The sequence below is a fragment of the Macaca fascicularis genome, chromosome 11 (genome assembly GCF_037993035.2).
Source record: "Macaca fascicularis isolate 582-1 chromosome 11, T2T-MFA8v1.1".
NCBI classification, from domain to species: Eukaryota; Metazoa; Chordata; class Mammalia; order Primates; family Cercopithecidae; genus Macaca; species Macaca fascicularis.
In genome coordinates this window covers 122,289,485-122,303,081 of record NC_088385.1, presented here as the reverse complement: position 1 = coordinate 122,303,081, position 13,597 = coordinate 122,289,485, and positions in this window count along the sequence as shown.

Genomic DNA, 13,597 nt, shown 5'->3' with positions numbered 1-13,597 from the left:
TCAGGAGGCTGAGGCAGGAGAATCGCTTGAACCCAGGAGGCAGAGGTTGCAGTGAGCTGAGATCATACCATTGCACTTCAGCCTGGGCAACAAGAGCAAAACTCAGTCCCCCCCACCCCCCAGAAAAAATAGAACTACCATATGATCCAGAAATCTCACTACTGGTTATACATCCAAAGGAAATGAAATTGGCATGTCAAGGAGATAGCCACACTCACATGTTCATGGCAGCATTAGTCACAACAGCCAAGTTATGGAAGCAACATGTGTCCATCAACAGAACAACATATAGATGAAGAAAATGTGGTAGATGTACACTGTGGAATAATATTCAGCTTTATTTTAAAAATCCTGTTATTTGTGGCAATGTGCATGAAACTGGAGGACATTACACTAAGTGAAATAAGCCAGCCACAGAAAGACAAATATTGCATGATCTCTCATTTATATGTGGAATCTAAAAACATTTAACTCATAGAAACAGAAAGTAGAATGATGGTTTTCAGGGGCTGGTGGAGGGAGCATGGTTGTTGGGGAGATGTTTGCCAAAGGACACAAAAGTTCAATTAGATAAGAGGAATAAATTCAGAAGACCAGCTCTGCAACAGAGTGACTAGAGTTAATGATGTACTGTTTCTTAAAGAAGAAAAAAAAAATGACCAAAAAATTAGAATCTGAATATTCAACAAAAAAGACTGGTTAAATACATTAGAATATTACAGCCTGAGAAAATGATGCCATCTCTAAAATCCAAGATGTGGAAATGATAAGAAAAAAAGACAGTATGCAAAAATATGCGTACAGAGTGATCTCCATTTAAAACACAGTCACTCCCAGCTTATGCAATAGTTTTTATTTTGGAAAGTCTTGTGCAATTCAAATTTTGCATAAGTCAAGAAGATCCTTTGTAGTCACTGCATATTTTAGAGTTGCAAAACTTTTGATTTGCCTTTTGTGTGCATGTAATTCGAACTGTCATTCAAATATTTTCCTTTTTGTTGTTGAAGTAGCCAGGGTTCACACGAAAGGGAGCGAAGAGTTTTTTGAATATCCCCCATAGTGCCTCACTTTGTGTGGGTTGTTTAATCAGTGCTTGGTAAACACTTGTTGGATTTATTTGTAGGAGGCTGTGATGGTTTTACTGATGCTTACCAAATATTTCTGACTCTTCACCTTTCCCAAATGTAATAGACAATCTGTGATCTCCTTGTACTTAGTTAGGGTCATGTGATTAAATCTAGCCAATGAGTTGTGAACTTCTTGATGGGTATTTAATGCCAGTGTGAGATCCACCAGAGATCTTTTCTCCTCTGCTCTTGTGAATGGCAGTATTCCATATGATAGTTCCTCCATTATTCTTATTCTTAAAGTGAGGATGTCATGGAACAGAGCCCTCAGCCAGCCTGTGATGAACATGTAGCATGCATAAAAAATGGGCCCTTGTTATTTCAACCCATCAAGATTTGGGGGATGTTTGTTACTGCCACAAATCCTAGCCCCTTGGCACTCAAAGAGTGACCTGCAGATTGACTACATCAGCCTCGTCTGGGGGTTTGTTAGAAGTTCAAAATCTTGGACCTCCTCTTCCAGACCTACTGAATCAGGGGCTGCATTTTTTTTTTTTTTTTTTTTTTGGAGACAGAATCTCACTCTGTCACCCAGGCTGGAGTGCAGTGGTGAGATCTCAGCTCACTGCAGCCTCCGCCTCTTGGGTTCAAGCAATTCTCATGCCTCAGCCTCCTGAGTAGCTGGAACTACAGGGGTGCACCACCACGCCCAGCCAATTTTTGTATTTTTAGTAGAGACATGGTTTCACCACATTGGCCAGTCTTGTCTTGAACTCCTGACCTCAAGCGATCCACCCACCTCAGTCTCCCAAAGTGCTGGGATTACAGGCATGAGCCACTGCGTCCAGACCTAGGAGTTGCATTTTAATAAGGGACCTCAGGTGATCTGTGCACACAACAAGAATCCCAGAGCTCTGCTCTAGCTTATCTAGATTGCTACGCAGGCGAAGGGAGGCAGAATCCGTGGAAGTTGAGAAGCTGTACGCAGGAGCCTCATTCCAGCAGGTATAAGTCACTTAGCTTCTCTGAGTCTCAGTTTTCTGAGAGATGAACATGAGAATCCAATAAAAATAACGTACACTTCATAATGCATATTTTAAAATAAAATATATTATGTATATTTATCTGTTATATATATTTATCCATAATGCACATTCAATAATGTACATCAAGGGTCCTAGTAAATGCTCAATAAATGATGGTGGGCATTATCATTTCAGAAAGAGGATACATTGCCACATGCCGGAACTGGAGTCTTGGCTTTCGAAAGATCTTTTCCATTACCTCTGCAGCAAGAATGACGTCTTCTAAAGACTCAGGATGGCCTCTAATGTAAGGATTCAGTAAATATTGACCAATTAACCCACCCACGATGAGGTTCCTGTCAACCACTTAATCACCTTCAAATGGCGTGTTTATTTACTCAATTCCTCTGCCCTGTTTCTGCAGCTTCATGGTCTAATTCCCTGATCCTCCAACCAGGAGGCCCCCCCAGGCCTGACAGAAGTGTTTGTAAAGGTAAGAACAGCTTTTAGCTTTGCATGCTTTTGTGGGATCAATGTTCTATCCCTCTTATGCCTACAGAGGGCCACTTTCTCTGAGAACTATGGTGAAATTGTTCAGCAGCAGTTAATACACACACACACACACACACACACACACACACACACACACACACACACACACTCTTTCTATTTCTATCCAAGGCAAAGAAAAGTGAATACCCCAGGGAAAGGACCCAGGTAAACAGTAATGATGATTGGACTGTTCCCCACTTGCTTTTGCTGGAGAGAACCATCTACAGTCTGTTTGTTCATTCCACCCTAAATCTTCCTGTGAGGAAGAAAATGCAGGGATTATTTATCTTTTTGTAGTATGGAGAAACTGAAGTTAAGTGGCTCCCTAAGGCCATAGAGGACAGTGCCTACCAGGGCAGTGTTTGGAGTCAGACAGGCCTGGGGATGAAGCAAGGGACCACCGAGGACGAACCTGCGGCATCCTGAGTGCAGAATTTAACTCTCTAAGCCTCAGTTTCCACATGCAGCTCCTCCCGGCTGGGAGAGCCCCGCCCCAGGCACTCCGTGATGTCAATTTTGAGTTGATTTTAAAATCAGGGAGTTGGATGCAATTATCTTACACAGAACTTTCCCAGGCATGGAGCGTTAACTCATCTAATCTTCCTAATGAGAGGAAGAAATTGAGACAGAATCAGAGAGAAGAAATATAAGGGGGGAGAGAGAGAGAGAGAGAAAGAGAAAGAGGGAGAGAAAGAGAGAGGCAGAGCTGCTTATGGGAAACAGCATTTCATCCTTTATAAATAACAACCACATAAACCCAAACTACACTCAAAAAACTGAAGCCCACTATGAGACAGAAATGATGCTGAATCTCTGACATGGGGACCAGCAGTCCCAGTTTGCCAGGGACTAAGGAATTCCTAGGACATGGGACTTTCAGTGCTAAAACGAGAAAAGTCCCAGGAAATCCAAGGTGAGTTGGTCACCCTCATCTTTGATCAGGCCACAGAGATCACAAACTGGCCCAGAAAAGGTGGCATTTCAGGGCATGCTGGGGCATATGTAAAAGAGAGATGTGGCCAGAAATTTCAAGAGAGGAATTGAAAATCTCCGTGGGCACCCACCACCCTCCTTCCTCATGCATGGCCTTGTCTGAGCTGAGGTTTGCAAGGGTGGGGTTGCTGGGCCAGGGGTTGGATCAATTTTTGATAGGAGAGGGAGGTGGAGAAAGAATGGGAGGAATTGAAGCAGAGAAGCTCTTTAGAAGATAGACACTAACTAGTAAAACTTAAAGAATAAATTCAAAATCAGAAATCATGAATGTATCACAAGACATTTTTTAAAAAGATGGGGCTCATGTAATTATAGAGGAGACGAAGGCTTGCTTTTCCCTGGCATTCCCTTCTGGCAGGGAAAGAAACCAACAGGGCAACTTCATCACGCTGATTCCTTCACGCTCTGGCAGGCAAGTGATAAAATTATCAGATGAGGGTCCTCAGTCTCGTCTCCTACAGCCACTTTCGCCAAGTGTGCCGTGTCTAAAATAATGAAGGTGGCTTGATTAAATGTTCGCTGGCTGCAACCGCTGTGCTAATTTGGAGATGGGCTTATTAGTTTAATGACCGCTCCAAATCATCAGAATTCATTAGCATTAGTGCCACGGCTTCATCCAACCTCAGCCCAAGGCTCCAGGCTGCCACCGTCGCCATTTCTCTATTTATATCACCCCTACTTCTCAGGGAGGACTGTGTGTGTGTGTGTGTGTGTGTGTATGTGTGCATGTGTGTGTGTGAGACAGCAGGCACGCATACATGTGCATATGTGTGTGTACACGTGCAGGCACCACAACTAGGACTTCCTATGCACTTTACCTGCATAATGATTTTAGCTTTTCTTCCCTGAAAGAAAAGTTGTTGTAGCTTTTTTCTGTTTTTAACGCCTCCATACATGTGCAAAGAGGGGCTCTGAAAGTGCTTTGGTGAAATATTCTGTTTTAATTAGACTAAGGAGGGTAAAACCCAAATTGCTTACAATGACCCACAGGCTCTATGTGGCCACCCACCCTCCACCTACTGGGGGGTATCTGATTTCATCTCCCGCGCGGTTCTCCAGATGCACAGACTTCCCATCATGCTCCTCAAACATACCAGGCATGATTGCCACCTCAGGGCCTTTGCACTCACTGCCCCCTCTGCCTGAAACGCCTTCCCAAGATAGCATCATGGAATACTCCCTTACTCCCAATTGTTGTTCAAATGTCGCCTCGGGGAGGCCTATTCTGGCCATCTTATTTAAAAACATAACCTCCCTAATACCTCCCCCTCCACCTCACTCTGCCTTATTGATTCCTATCAAATACACCACATAATTTACATACATATCAATTTAATGCCTGACCCCCCTACCCACACTGGGTCACTGTTGCCTGTTTTGTCTACTGTTATATTCCCAGTGCTTAGAACTACCAGAGAGTTGGTGCTCAATACATAGTTGTTGAATGAATACATGAATGATCGTATAAATGCAAGAGTGGTGTCAATATACAAGGAAATAAGGACCACCATGGACTCAGGGGAAGTCATTTATTGGTTGCCTTTCAGCTGAGCTGTCACCGGTGGTGTTACTTGGCACAGATGACGGTGAATAGGCCAATGTAATTCCCTGTCTTTCTGTGAGTTAGCTGGGAGGACACTGAGTGGCGGTGACAGGGACGTTCGGGAGCTAAAATGTTGTGCGGAGACATCGTGTGGGGCAAAGCTAAGGCTGGAGGAACCATGGTAACTTAAAGCTGCAAGGAAGAAGATGCTGTAAGGGACAAGGAAGATACACAGGTGGGGAAATGAGGAAGACACTCAAACATGAAAAGTGAATAGAACTGGGTTACATTAAGAGAGGAAAGGTCTCCAAATGACTGGCCCTGGGTATTTGTATTGATTCCAGCGACCTTGTAGCTAGTATCACCTTCCAAGAGGTTTTTCTCTACCTTGCTTTTGTTTGGGGTGTTCCATGAGATTATCTCTCTTTCCATCCACCACCCTCTTGGGGTTATAAAGTAGGTTGTTAGACAACAAAAATATCCTTGCTAAAATATAGGGGTTGAAAATTCTAACTTGTATTCGACTTGATTCTTCTTCTTCTCATCTGTAAAATGGGCCAGCTGTAGGTCAAATACTAGTGGTCTCCAGAAACATAGCTTAACCCTTCAAGGAGTAGACAGGTCTACAGATCTCTGCCCCTGTGGGTTCATACAGAGAGAAGGCGCATAATGAGAGACGGGGTATAATGAGAGACGGGATATAATGCAGAAAGACGTTTTTGAATGCAATTACTTTGTCTTTAAAATAAACTTTTAATTATGACAAAAGTGATAAGTACTTAATGTAGAAAACATGAGAAATGCAGAGATAATAAATAATATTTTGTTCCTTGGAATATTTTGCTCCTTCTTTCCTTCCCTCCATCCTTCTCTCCCTCCCTCCTTTCCCTCCCTCCCTCCTTCCTTCCTTCATTTCCTCCTTCCCTCCCTTCCTTCATTTCCTCCCTCCCTCCCCCCCTTCCTTCCCTCCTCCCTCCCTCCCTTTTCTTTCTTTCTTTTCTTTCTTTCTTCTTGACAGAGTCTCACTCTGTCGCTCAGGTTAGAGTGAAATGGTACAATCTTAGCTCACTGCAACCTCCGCCTCCCGGGTTCAAGCAATTCTCCTGCCTCAGCCGCCCGAGTAGCTGGGATTTCAGGTACCCACCAACAAGGCCAGCAAATTTATATATTATTGGTAAAGACATGGTTTCGCCATGTTGGCCAGGCTGGTCTCGAACTGACCTCAAGTGATCCAACCACCTCAGCCTCCCAAAGTGCTGAGATTATAGGCCTGAGCCACCATGCCCGGCCTTTGGTCCTTATTTCTGCAAAGATTATCTGCCGTGAGTGTTCCTTGATTCTAAGGTACACACGTGCTCTCCTGATTTCTGAGATCCTGACACATCTTAAAATAAAGGATAGGTACATATATTTAATATTTCACACCATTCATCTCATACCCCTCTAAATAAAAGAGGACATCAAATCAATATTGAATCTTATAATGACAATCATCTTAGATGAAAATATAACATTCTCTGTCTTTCTCTCTTTCGCTCTCTCTTAGAAAAATGGTATCATACTCTTTGCTGGTCTGCTTTTTTCTCACTTCATTTTAACCACACCAATATCTAGAGCTTTGGTCAAACAACTTGGCTCCTAGAAAATGTGGTAGGGAGTTTTCAAATGAGTGTGAGTTTTGCCCTTCCCTTTAACTCTCTAAATTGTTTTCTTAGGAATTAATTCGATAGTTCTTTTTCTAGATAATGTTTTTAAAAATATCTTCACATAAAAAACACATTCTTTTTTTTTTTTTTTTTTTGATGGAATCTCGCTCTGTCACTAGGCTGGAGTGCAGTGGCTCAATCTCGGCTCACTGCAACCTCCGCCTCCCGGGTTCAAGTGATTCTCCTGCCTCAGCCTTGCGAATAGCTGGGACTATAGTCGTGTGCCACCACACTCGGCTAATTTTTGTATTTTTGGTAGGGACGGGGTTTCACCATTTTGACCAGGATGGTCTCGATCTCCTGACCTCGGTATCTGCCAGCCTTGACTTCCCAAAGTGCTGGGATTACAGGCGTGAGCCACAGAATCCAGCCGATCCAATCTTAAACTTACAACTTACGAGTTTTGTGACCTTACGCAAGAGTCTTAATCTTTCTGGACTTTACTTTTTTGATCTGCATAATAGGAACCCTCCCTGTGGGGTATCTAAAGGATTATAGGAGGTAGTGGATGTAAACGGCACTTATGGAAACACAGAGCAAGTATTCCATAAGTGGTAGCAATATTAAAAAGTTAAAAATCTGAAAAAAAATCAATATAAACACTAAGAGAAAAATAACAATGATCTGCAATTTTGTTACTTAAAATGAAAACTATTTACCTTTTAATTTATATTCATCCACATTTTCTGTACATTCTTAAGTATGATATATATACCCAGACACACATAGGCATGCACTTATATGTCCATACAAGTGAGATTAAACTGTATATGTGTTTCAGTAAGCAACTTTTCCCATTCACCAATAAAGTATAAATATCTTTCCAGGTCAACTCCCTTAGATCTTTTAAATTCCAAGAACAAAGATAAAAGAAGCTCTACCAAAACACAAACAACAAGCAACAACAAAAACAACAACAATCTTCCCACCTTGATGTGTACATCTGTAATTGTGGTGTTAAAGTTATATAGGGAAAAAGGGAGAAAGCTTCATTTGTCTTCCTCTAGCTTGAGTTGATAGTTGGTGATTGGACTAATGGTCCCATGTACTGTTGTAACTTCAGGAACTGCTGTGAAGCAAGGATTCATCAAAGAGGGGAAGTGAGAGGATTTTGTTTGCTTATTTAATAAAAAAAAAATTTTTTTTAAATAGAGATTTCCTTTAGCTTGGAGGTATGGTTTAATTAGAATGATTTTTTCCTGGGTTTTTGTGCCTTCATTCTCCACCCCTCCTCCATAGAGCCTGCCTGAGAAATGGCTTCTTAAATATGAACAAATAAAATCATCCTAATTATTTAATCTACTCTTATGGAACACAGCACATGGAAGAATCCTCCTTCAGTTTGACCTTCTGTGGTAGAGGAAAAGAGAGAAAGTCTAGATTTAAACAAACAAACAAACAAATACAATGACAAAAAGCTCTGCTTTACTTTGGCTGTTTTGCTCTTGTCTGCTTACTTTCTCTCAATTGTGGAGTCCTTGAAGGAAGGTACCCCATCAGATTTATTTGTGCACCCTCAGAACCTCCATAATACAAGGTACAGATCTCGGAATGAATAAGTGAATGAATGGATGAATGAATGTAAGAGGGAGTGATTTGCAAAATCATTGCCAGCTTTGCTATTTCTCTTTTCTCTTAGACACTATCAGTAATAGAAGACTACTACATTTTATTCGTCTAAGGAAGGGATGTTCAAACTTAGGTTTCCTCTACCTTCTTTCCCCAGAAAGAAAAAAACAATAGATTCCTATGAGGAAATTATAATAAAGAGGAGGCCATACACAGTGTTACATAACTCAAATTGCAAACCGTGATTGGTTTTGGTAGGGAGGTGGGATTTGGGGGATGAGGAAGAACTTACTCAAGCTCCTCACATTTCAGTGCCCTAGGTAATCATCCACTGGAAATCCTCTTAAAGCCTACATTCATTCATTCCACATTTAAAATGCATAAACTTTTGATGATTCAAAAGGTTCTGCTGGGGTGATGTGGTGGTCAGGGCCATGTGAATCCTAGGCCTTGTGAATCCTTATACCCCATAATATGTCTCAAGGGATTTCTCAAATCCCATGTTTACGAAAGTGAGCCTTATGCCCTTCTCTACACTTATACATGTTTAAAGGATTGTCTTGAAGTGTGAAGAAACAAAGGTGTGGGAGTCAGAGCCCATTTCATTGTCTGTGGAGCCAGGATCCCAACAGAAAAAAAAATTCCATTCAGCTGTTTAACTGAGAGATATTTCTATAAGGACTTTTTACAGAATTATGAGCTGAGTTAGGAGAACCAGAAATGGATGATGAAGCACCATCAGGGACTTCTAAAAGCAGGAAGTTGTCACCAGCCCTAAAACACAAGGGGCAGTGGGAGGAAAAGGACTCTTGGGGTCCAATGAAAGCTGGAGCCATGGAGGTGAGGCCACCCAGTGAGTGGTGTAGACATGGGGAGCCACAAACCCTTTCAGATATGTAATACAGAAGCAGAAAGGGAATAGAGGCATTGATACCCAAGCGCTCTCTCTTGCCACCCTCAGTCTTCTGCTGGTGTTTATCATTGGTCAAGCCCAACTGAAAGCCAAGGGTAAGGGAACATGAGTTTTATAGTCTGCATGCATCACAGAGAGGGCAGAGCAAGGTAGAGAATTAACTTTTGTGATAAAGTTGGAGTTAGAATAATCAGCATCCTTGGTTCAAAGTGGTAGGAGGGAAGACAATGCCACCTGCCTGTTTGTTGAGGAGACTGAGTTGACAGGAACGAAGTTTATTGGGCGATATTCTTGTGCAGAATCAAGATAGAAACTCCTCATTCTTTGGCAGGAAATGTTCCCTCCAATTGTATACATTTGACATTGGTCTGAGTGATGGATGGAGAGAAAAAATAAAGGATACTAGGTCCTCGGTATGTTGTTTCACATGAAGACCACAAAGATTTTTCTAGCTGAGAGATGTATTCTTATGGTAACCAGCTTCTAATAGTCCTATCCTTATGTAGTTCCCTCCCACATTGTACCAGGGTTGGTCTGACCAATGGCATACAGCAGAAGTGATGGTGTTTCACCTCTGAGATTAGATAACAAAAAATATTGCAGGTATATTATTTCTCCCCCATCCCCCACTTTCCTGCTCTCCTTTTTTCTTCCTCCATCCTCTCCTCTCTCTCCTCTCCTCTCTGTCTTTCAACTGATTGCAGGGAGCAGTTTGGGGGAGCTATTTTGGGAGCAGCCCTGAAAAGAGACCCACATAGTGAGAATCTGAGACTTCCTGCCAACAGCCACATGAATAAGCATGGAAATGGATTTCCCTCAGTCAAGCCTTCAGATGAGATGACAGCCCATCTGACTACTTGACTGCAATGTCATGAGAGACTCTGAAGTAGAACCATGTAGTTAAGCTGCTTCCAGATTCTCAACCTTCAGAAACTGTGAGGTTAACTTTGAGGTTAAATGTATTTGCTCCTTTTCAGTACTGGTTTGTAACATGCATTGGAACTTTTTATTTTGTGCTTATTGTAATCTTTCACAATGCCTGGGATTCGTGCTCTCTTAACTGTGTAACAAAGTGCTTGTCTAGCCTCTCTGAGACTTGGTTTCTTCAGTTTGCCGTGAAGATCATAATAATCCTATCAAAAGGGTTGTCCAAAATACTTACAGTATTCTAAGTCCCTAGGACAGTGCCTAAAACAGAGTAACTACTTAACAAACTTAGTTGTTATCATTAATGAGGGAGGGAAATGGGTTTCAAATACTATTTATAATTAAGAGCATGGCATCAATGAGACCTGAGATTGCAATTCGCCATTAATGCATGGTCTATTTCAGCTCTGTTATTTCTCTTGCCTCGAAGACAGTTCTGTTCCCTCACAATTGCTGCAATGCACGGTTTCCCAAAACAACATGCAGTTCTGCCAACCTCAGAGGCCTGGAGCTTTGAAACATCTCCCTCCTGACCATGGAGAATTGGCTGTCTCCACTCGTGCCTCCTTGGCAGAAGGGGAATCCCTGATTTTCTGGACATGCTTTGTCACTCCCTGGGTGTGAGCCAGATCTTGCTCATGATTTCCATTCTCTAATGACTCTGGGATGAGTATGTGACTGAGTCATAGGGAGCCGGGTGGGGTGTGGGTGGCTGTATGGCGTTTATACTGAAATCACAGGGGGTTGGGGGCCTCATAGAAAATTGCAACAATGAGTAGATGACGGGTTCAGATGTGAGTTCAGCAAACCACCAAGGCATGTGTATACCTATGTAACAAACCTGCATGTTCTGCACATGTATCCCAGAACTTAAAGTATAATTTTAAAAAAGAAAAAAAAAGGAAAATAGCAACAATGAGTAGGGAGTCAGAGCAGCTCATCCAAGCTCTGTCATGTTTCATACTTAACCTGGGAAAATTCACCAACTTTCCTTGTTGCTAAAAACTGCCAAGTTTTTTAATCAGTAAGAGCATCTTCTTTCTCTCTAGGAATGATGTGAAGAGCACTATTAATAGCTTTTGTCTTGAAGCTTGAGCTGGCCTTCATGACAATCTTCCCACTTTGGCAAGAGAGTGCATCCATTTCAGTTTTCAATTCTCCCTTACTCCCCAGAAGCAGGTAAAAAAGAAAAGCAGCAATGAAAACAAGTAGCTGTCATTCTGTGTCAATTACCCTCTTAGGCATAGAAAACCCTGACTGGAAAAGAATGGAAGAAAATTGCCAAATGGACAGAAGGTTGAATCCCAGTATTTTCTCTCCAAAGCAATTCACCTTTCAGACTACACATGTTCAAAAAAGCATATGGGCACATGCCCGTAATACTAACCCTTCAGCAGGCCGAAGATGGGGGATCACGTGGGGTCAGGAGTTTGAGACCAGTCTGGCCGACATGGTGAAACCCCATCTTTACTAAAAATACGAAAATTATCCAGGCGTGGTGGCACACACCTGTAATCTCAGGTATTCCGGAGGCTGAGGCAGGAGAATCACTTGAACCCAGGAGGCAGAGGTTACAGTGAGCCAAGGCTGTACCACTGTACTCCAACCTGGATGATAGAGTGAGTGAGACCCTGTCTTAAAACAAACAAACAAACAAACATGTACAAGCACATATTTAGGGTCATGCTGTTTACAGTAGTGAAAAATAGGAAGCTACAAAAATGACCATCTCTTCGTGACGAATTCAACTAAGTCATATACTTTCAAAAGTGGTATACTCTATAACCATTAGCAAGAATATGCTATATTTATTTGTATTATATACCCAAAGGATTATAAATCATTCTACTATAAAGACACATGCACACATATGTTTATTGTGGCACTGTTCACAATAGCAAAGACTTGGAATCAACCCAAATGCCTATTAATGATAGACTGGATAAAGAAAATGTGGCACATATACACCGTGGAATATTATGCAGCTATAACAAAGAACAGGTTCATGTCCTTTGCAGGGAAGCTATCATGCTCAGCAAACTAATACAGGAACAGAAAAGCAAACATTGCATGTTCTCACTCATAAGTGGGAGTTAAACAATGACACACCTGGACACAGGGAAGCTAACATCACACACGGGGCCTGTCGGGGGATGGGGAGCTAGGGTAGGGAGAGCATTAGGACAAATACCTAATGCATGCGGGATTTAAAAACCTAGATGATGGGTTGATAGTTGCAGCAAACCACTATGGCACGTGTATACCTATGTAACAAACCTGCATGTTCTGCACATGTATCCCAAAACTTAAAGTAAAATAAAAAAATAGATAAATAACAAACAAACAAACAAAATCACACACAGGAATGTACACAATATCCTATTAAGTGAGCCACGTCACAGTATAATAGGAATAGTATAGTTCCATTTCTGTTTTGAATTATCATCTGAGTGTATATGTGCATATATTTATTTGAATAAAAAATGTAGATGTCTGGAACGTGACACACTAAACTATTAACAGTAATTGGGGGTTGCCTGGTTTTGGGAAGGATCAGAAGAAAAACAGCTTTTACTCTCTAAAACTCTATAAAATTCTATACTGTTTGAAATGCTAAGAAAAAACATATTTGTGGATGATTTTTAATTATTTTTTATTAACCAGCTTAAAAACGGAGAGGTATAAGACACGGTACCCTGGGTTTCTTCTAGTTTCTCTGCGACGAACTAGTTATGTACAACTAGCTGGTTGTGGAGAGAGGCCCAAAGTATAGGAGAAGGGGAAAAAATGAAGGGGTGTGGGAGAAAGAAAAGAAGGAAACTGGACAGTGGGAAGAGAAAATAACTACACGAGTATAGAGCAACAGGAACTAGGGAAGAATTCTAAAACTCTAGACTCACCTGGAAGTTTGCTAAAAGACAAACTGGGGGCTTTAGCCCTGGAGATCTTGAGTCAGTCGGTCTAGAGAGGACAGGGGAAACTGCATTTTGATGCATCTCCCAGGTGTCTCTCATGAGAAACCATGAACAATGGGGTTAAGGCCCAGCCCCACAACCACTGCCTCTGCAACCTTGGACAGGCTGCTTGACCTCTCTGTCCTTTTGTTCCCTCATATATAAAAAGAATTCCTCACACGCTCATTCTCAAATGTGAGTTTGTATCACAATAGCCGGGAGGGCTTGTTAAAATGCAGATAAAAATGTAGATGTCTGAATCTCTCTTTCTGCAAATTTCTGAGTCATTGGGTCTAGCAGTGAGCCCGATAAATCTGCATTTTGAACAAGTTCAAGTGCTGTCGATGC